Source organism: Mus pahari, chromosome 1 (assembly GCF_900095145.1).
Source record: "Mus pahari chromosome 1, PAHARI_EIJ_v1.1, whole genome shotgun sequence".
NCBI lineage: Eukaryota > Metazoa > Chordata > Mammalia > Rodentia > Muridae > Mus > Mus pahari.
This window is the reverse complement of record NC_034590.1, coordinates 8172251-8178655: the sequence shown is the minus strand read 5'-3', so window position 1 is coordinate 8178655 and position 6405 is coordinate 8172251. Positions and strand designations below refer to the sequence as shown.

At 49.0% G+C, this 6405-nt stretch overlaps 1 pseudogene; it reads right to left on the bottom strand.

The window, feature by feature from the left end:
- Nucleotides 1–4455: 4455 nt before the first annotated feature.
- Nucleotides 4456–4579, bottom strand: LOC115062941 (annotated as a pseudogene).
- Between the last annotated feature and the right edge of the window lie 1826 nt (nt 4580–6405).

Here is a 6405-nt window from a genome sequence, read left to right as displayed (position 1 = left end):
GTTATTTGAGTTGTTTACCTTTCTGTTTAAGGAGCTTGCTCTCAGGATGCAATGTTTCAGGCTTAGAGTAAATGGATATACAACAGGGACAACTATTTCCTCCTCCCATGTTTTTGTTGTTGTTGTTGGTTTTTTTTTTTTGTTGTTGTTGTTGTTGTTTTGAAACAAGGTTTCTAATGGAGCCCTGACTGTCCTGAAACTTACTCTGTAGATAAGGCTGGTTTGGAACTCACAGAGCTCCACCTGCCTCTGTATCCAGAGTGCTACATGTTTTTTGTTTGTTTTAAACATAATTTCTTTCATGAAAAGTACAGCATTCCAGTGTAGGGAAGGAAGTCCATGCTCTCTGACCTCAGTCTGCACTCTGTCCCTTCAGTGCCAGGGACAAAGCTGAGGACTTGGCATGAGATGCCTGTGGGAGAGTGAATTTGTGTTTCCAGTGAGAGATACCTTACCTTTTCCTTTTTTTTTTTTTTCCTTGGTTGCTACTTCAGATTTAGGAGCTGGATGGACACCAAGAAGCTTTTTGGCACAATTATTTTGGCTGCTATGATATTAACGACTCACTAATTGAAAAAAATAAAATAACCTGGAACCCCTTTGCTGAGGGAGTGAGTCAAGTCCTGTTGACAAACGTGCAGTTCCCAGCGGAGGCACCGCATCTTCCTCTTCCGTGGGGGTTTGTTGGTGGTGTGATTTGTTCGCAGGGAAACAAGTCTTCAGAAGTGGGAGAGAACTGAGCACGGTGGCATGCCTGTACCATTAGCCCCAGTATTTGGGAGTCAGAGGCAGGTGGATCTCTATGAGTTTGAGTCTAGCCTGGTTTGCATAGAGAGATAGAGAGTTCCCTGACAGACAGATCTGTGATCTACCTGTAGACTACACAACTCAGGAAGGCAAATGGAAGTATACACTTCGTAGGCGGCTGTAGTCTTCACTATGCCCCGTGGACCACTGTGGTCTTTGCAAGCTGAAGATCTGTACAAGCCTTCACCAAGGAAGTTTATTAGGGCCCTGTTCTCAACAGCTCATATGCTCACTGGCAATAAATTGGTGCTTAAGTCGGGTGTGGTGGCACACACCTTTAATCCCAGCACTCGGGAGGCAGAGGCAGGCGAATTTCTGAGTTCGAGGCCAGCCTGGTCTACAAAGTGAGTTCCAGGACAGCCAGGACTACACAAAGAAACCCTGTCTCAAAAAACCAAACCAAACCAAACCAAGCCAAAACGAAACAAACAAACAAACAAAACAAACAAAAACCAAAACAAAAAAACAAAAGAAAACCAAAAACCAAACACCAAAACGAAACAAAAAAAACAAAACAAAAACAAAAAACAAATAAATTGATGCACACTGGGTTTTAAACATCTCTTGTTCTTGCACAGATACCACAGCACAGCCTCATGCCAAAAACTGTGTAATTTGCTTTATGAAGATGCTTGTTTTCTGTCATTGGTCTGGCATGGGGCTTGAAGTACCTTTGAGTGGTGCTGGTATTATACAAAGATAAGCTAATCCAGAGTCATTGAGAAATTGAGGATGTTCTGGGCTCTGAGGGGGGGAGTTGGAATAGTTCTACCCTCTAGGTGAAACCTGGTGATTTGTATAACAACAAAAGGTGGTGGTTTTATCCTAGGGGGACTGGTAGGTCCATGACTGCACTGCTGTCCGCGCAGGGCAGAAACTAAAAATGAGGGTGCGGACCCTTGTATGAGAACATGGAAGGATGCTGCCATTCAGAAGGTTACACAAACCAAGATACCCCGGTGTTTACATTCTATGACAATAAAGGACTCTGTGTGTGTGTGTGTGTATGCAAGTGCATGTGTGTGAGTGTGCGCACGCACGTGAATATGCACACTTGCGCGTGCATGTGCATATGTGTATGTTTGAATGGTGCTCTTAAAACACACTTCCTCCTATTATCTAAGCCTATATTTTAAAATTACGGCACAGTATTGAAGGAAAGATGATTTTATTGCTTCTGGTCTGTAGAAATGGGGTTCAGAAAGGTGGCTCCTTAGCTAAAGATGCTTGCCATTGAGTGTGATAATCTGAGTTTGATCCCTGGGAACCCACACAGTTGTCCTCTGACCCCAATGGGTGTCCATGACATGTGCACCTAAAATAAATAAATGGACTAAAAATGTAAACAGATGACAATGGCTTTAAGAATGTGGCTAGACACACTTGGATCTTTCTGCAGATGAACATAGTTAAGGGGTAGCCTATGGCCTGAGCACTTGACACGGTGACCACAACTCTGCTTGCCCTTTCCCACCCTGGAAGACTAAGGCTCCTGGATGACAGATCCACTGGGAAGCTGCCCTAAGTATCCAGCAGCCACACAGGAGGCTACCCTACTCATAGCTCACATGGAAATATTGTTAGAACCATATGCACCACTAACTTGCTTTTAGTATTTTAAATTTTAACTTTGTAATGGTGGTAAGAGACATATAACATTTACCAGTTTAAACTCTTTTTAAAAAAACTTTTTATTGGCTCTTTGTGAATTTCACATTGTGCACCTAATCCCACTCATCTCCCCCCCCCCCATACTGGCCTTCCACCCTTGCAAACCCTGCCACCCCCAACAGAGAAAAAAAAATTTCCTTTTGGAAGCTGTCGGGTGTCACAGGGTGTCCTGTAGTATACCCTTTTGTTTATACGTCTTTGCTTGCAAATGTTCATTGTAAAGATTCATTGGTCTGGTTCGAGGCCTCTGGCTTCTGCAACCCTATCAATACTGGACCCTCATTGAGACACCTCTTGGATACCCTGTTGTCGCCTTGTGTCATGGAGATCCTGTAGCTCTGGATCTGTGGGACCCGTCCCTTCATGCACTCCAGCAGCTCCTCTATGGGGTAGGTGCTGGCATGGGCCAATTCAAAACCCTGGATCTGGGCCTGAGAGGAATCTAAGCTGGTCAGCCTGCTGGCTCTCCTGCTCTCACACCCTCAGGGCCTGCTCACCATCAACTCCAACAAGGAGGGCCAGCTTTACACTGTTGCCCTGGCAAGGTACAGGGCCTGTTCTCCCATTCTCATGACCCTGAGGGTCAGCTCTTCTGCCTGCCATAGGTGGCAAGGGATGAGGGAGGAGAGGAGAGCTCCTTTGCCTTGTTCATACCACTGCACAGCAGACAAGAAGCAGGGGTGGTTCTCCTCTCATGTTCACACCCTTGGGTCTGCTTACTCCAACTCCCCACATTCAGGGCCATCTCTACCATGCTGTCCAGGTAAGGTGCAGGGACTGCTCACCCAATGCTACAGTTGGTAAGGGGCAGGACCGGCTCTCCCACAATTGTATCCTTAGGGGCCAGCTCACCAGCAACTCCCAAAATGTGCAGCGACCACTCTCCTGAGTAATGCAGGTGGCTAGGAAGTTCTCCTCTCTCACGCGCCAAGGGACAACTCTCCCATGATGCCCAGGTGAGGAGTGAGCCAGTTATGCACAGCCTCCAGACACCAACATGTCCCATGCAGCAGCCCAGACCAGGGGTGTCTACCTGGCCTTTGGTGGTAACAGACTCCTGCTGCTGCAGAGCTGTGGCCCCGGTGGCAGTACAGGCTAGGACCCCACCATAGGGTCCATTGATACACCAAGCTGATCCTCACTCCTCTCAAGTCCCCAGTTCTACCTCTCTCTATTGCGCCCACATCCCCCTGTTTCTCTTTGCTTCCATTTCTGCATCCCTTGCTCCTCTCAGCAGCACTCGGGGCCTCTGAGTGTCTGGGGTCATCTTAGGAATAGTCTCATGAGAGCTATGTCTTGCTCATGCATTGCGGTGCAAGGCAGGGGTCATCTCAGGCATGGTCTGCTTCCTTCCTCTCACTTCCCGGGCCTGTGCTGTACCGGACTGGTGGGCATCTCAGGCTCCTCGCCTGGCCTGCCCAAGTTGTCCCTTGTGAGTCGTCTGTCTGGGGCTCACTCCTGCCTGGGGCTTGTTGTCCTAAGTGTGGTTCTTCTAGTCTCAAGCTTGCTCCCAGTCCCCGGAGCCCTTCTGGGCCTGCCTGGTGCTAGACTGGTATCATCTCAGACTTGCTTTTTTGTCCCGCGCCAACCGTCTCACCAGCAAGAACTACGCGGCACACAAACAGGATCCTTCTGTAGCAAAGCTTTAATACTCTTGAGAAGGAGAGCACAAGCTTCCAAAAAAACGGAGACCCTGAGCAACAAAACCGCCTCCCTTATATAGGAGCTCTACTCCGCCTCGGACGTGGNGCTCATGGATTGGCACAGGTCGAATCATGCGATGTGATGTCAGAGGCGAGCACTCCGGCCCTTAGGGTGTGGCCTGGCTTACGCATGCGCAACATAGTATCACNCTTAGGGTGTGGCCTGGCTTACGCATGCGCAACATAGTATCACTCCCGGCAACGGATGTCAGCGCCATCTTGTAACGGCTATGTGAGGCGGCGCTCCACACTTTTTTTTTTTTTTTTTTCAGGGAGCATTAGGCTACAGATCATTCAGATGTCCACAGGTCAGAACACTGAGTGTAGACACAGCCTCTCTCCTCTCTGACTGCTACTGATGCACATGGAACACAGCAGCCACACCTGCTAGGGGCAGGCAGGTTAGTCTGTGTGATGCTGACTACTCTAGGCACCTCATTTGAATGGAATCATGTGACACCTGTCTTCTGTGATTGGCTTGTTTTACCTGGGTAATGCTCTCAGGATTCATCCATGTGTCATCATACATCTGAATGTCCATCTTTCTAGACTGAGTGTATCCCATTGCCCAGACCCGTGTGCCATATCACAGCTGCTCATTCATCTGCCAAAGAATGCTTGAACTGCTTCAGTGTTTTACCAATAATGGTGAATGTATAGGAACCCCTGCTTTAAACTCCAAATATGTACCCAGAAATGGAATTCCTGGCTTACACAGTATGTATGTATATGTATATATGTGTATACATGTGTGTGTATATATGTATATAGATGTATACATATATACACACATATGCATATGTGTGTGTATATATATATGTAGCTGGCCCATACACACACACACACACACACACACACACACACACACAGAATCCATGCCATTCTGTTTTCTTTCTTTCTTTCCTTCTTCCTGGGGTCATGGTGGTACAGGTCTGGTCACAAACTCAAAAGTTCCTCTTCCTGGATCATGGGCTATTCGCAATTGCAATGTTTGTGTGATGCTAGCATATGCCACCAAGTATTTGGCTTGCATGTGTCTATGTGAGCTATACACGTGCCTGGTGCCCAAGGAGGCCTGAAAGGGCTGTCAGACACCCTGGAATTGGAGGTGTAAACCAACGTGGGTGCTGGAACCGAACTCAGGTCCCCTGGAAGATCAGCAAGAGCTCTTAACCACTGAGCCACCTGTCCAACAGCCGCCCCCTCATTACCCCATTTTTAAAACCCTTTAATACTCCCTGGGAAAAATCTGCTTTGGCATAATCACAAAAGGCTTAGAAGGAGAACAAGAAAGAGTTCCCCCAAAGAAACACTTTTGGTTCCTGTAGAGTGAAAATGAACTTACGAATTCCTGTGTTCACGGCTTTCACTAATGGACCGTTGTTCCCCGCAACCTTCATAATCTTAATGCGGGGCAGTGCCTGTGAGGGCACGCACACAGCTCAGGAGCGTGGGTGTGTGAAAGGTGAGGCGCACCCCAGCTTGCCGAGCCTCCTTGCTCAGGGGTCTTTGGGGACCTCTGATTTAGCATCAGCTTTAAAGAACAGCTGACCTCAATTGACCCCAACTCCTCAATTCCTCTTCCAAGTTCATTCTGGTTTTTGCCTCTCCTGGAGTCAAACCCTTGGTTGACAGGTTGTCTCCAGATTACAACCACACGCTTAAAAAGCATCCATCATCGCGGTTCCCTGGAAGATGAGGGGGTTACTGAGCCGGTCACCAGGGGCACAGCTGGGTGTCCAAAGTCCTCTCAGGGTTCACATCAATGTCCCCACACAGGCCTCACTTTTTACAAGGGAGCCACTTTAGAGACAGGATGAGGTAAATGAGGAGGACAGAGGGCCAGCGGGAGTAGGGAATTCTCAAAGCAAATCAGCCAGGAACGCATTGTCAGGCCCCAGCCCTGGGCCTCCATTCATTGTCTTGGCCCCCCAGCTGCCCTTTCCATGCCACCCCACCTCAGTCTCCCTCTCTTCCCCAGCACAGTCGCCTGGCTTCGGGAAAGAGACCAGATCTTGGGATGAAAGGGCGAAGGCGAGCGCTGCCAGGGAGCATAGGCGCAATGCTAACGCTAATCGCTGAGCCAAGGTTCAGAGCTAGCGGGATCCGGCCGGAGCCGCGTGCGTGGAGCTGTCCAGCACCCCGAGGCGGGGCGTGCGCCCCCCGGCCCGCCCCAGCCGCCTCCGCCCGCCCTGTCAGCGCCACTGCGGCTCGGCGGGCGCGT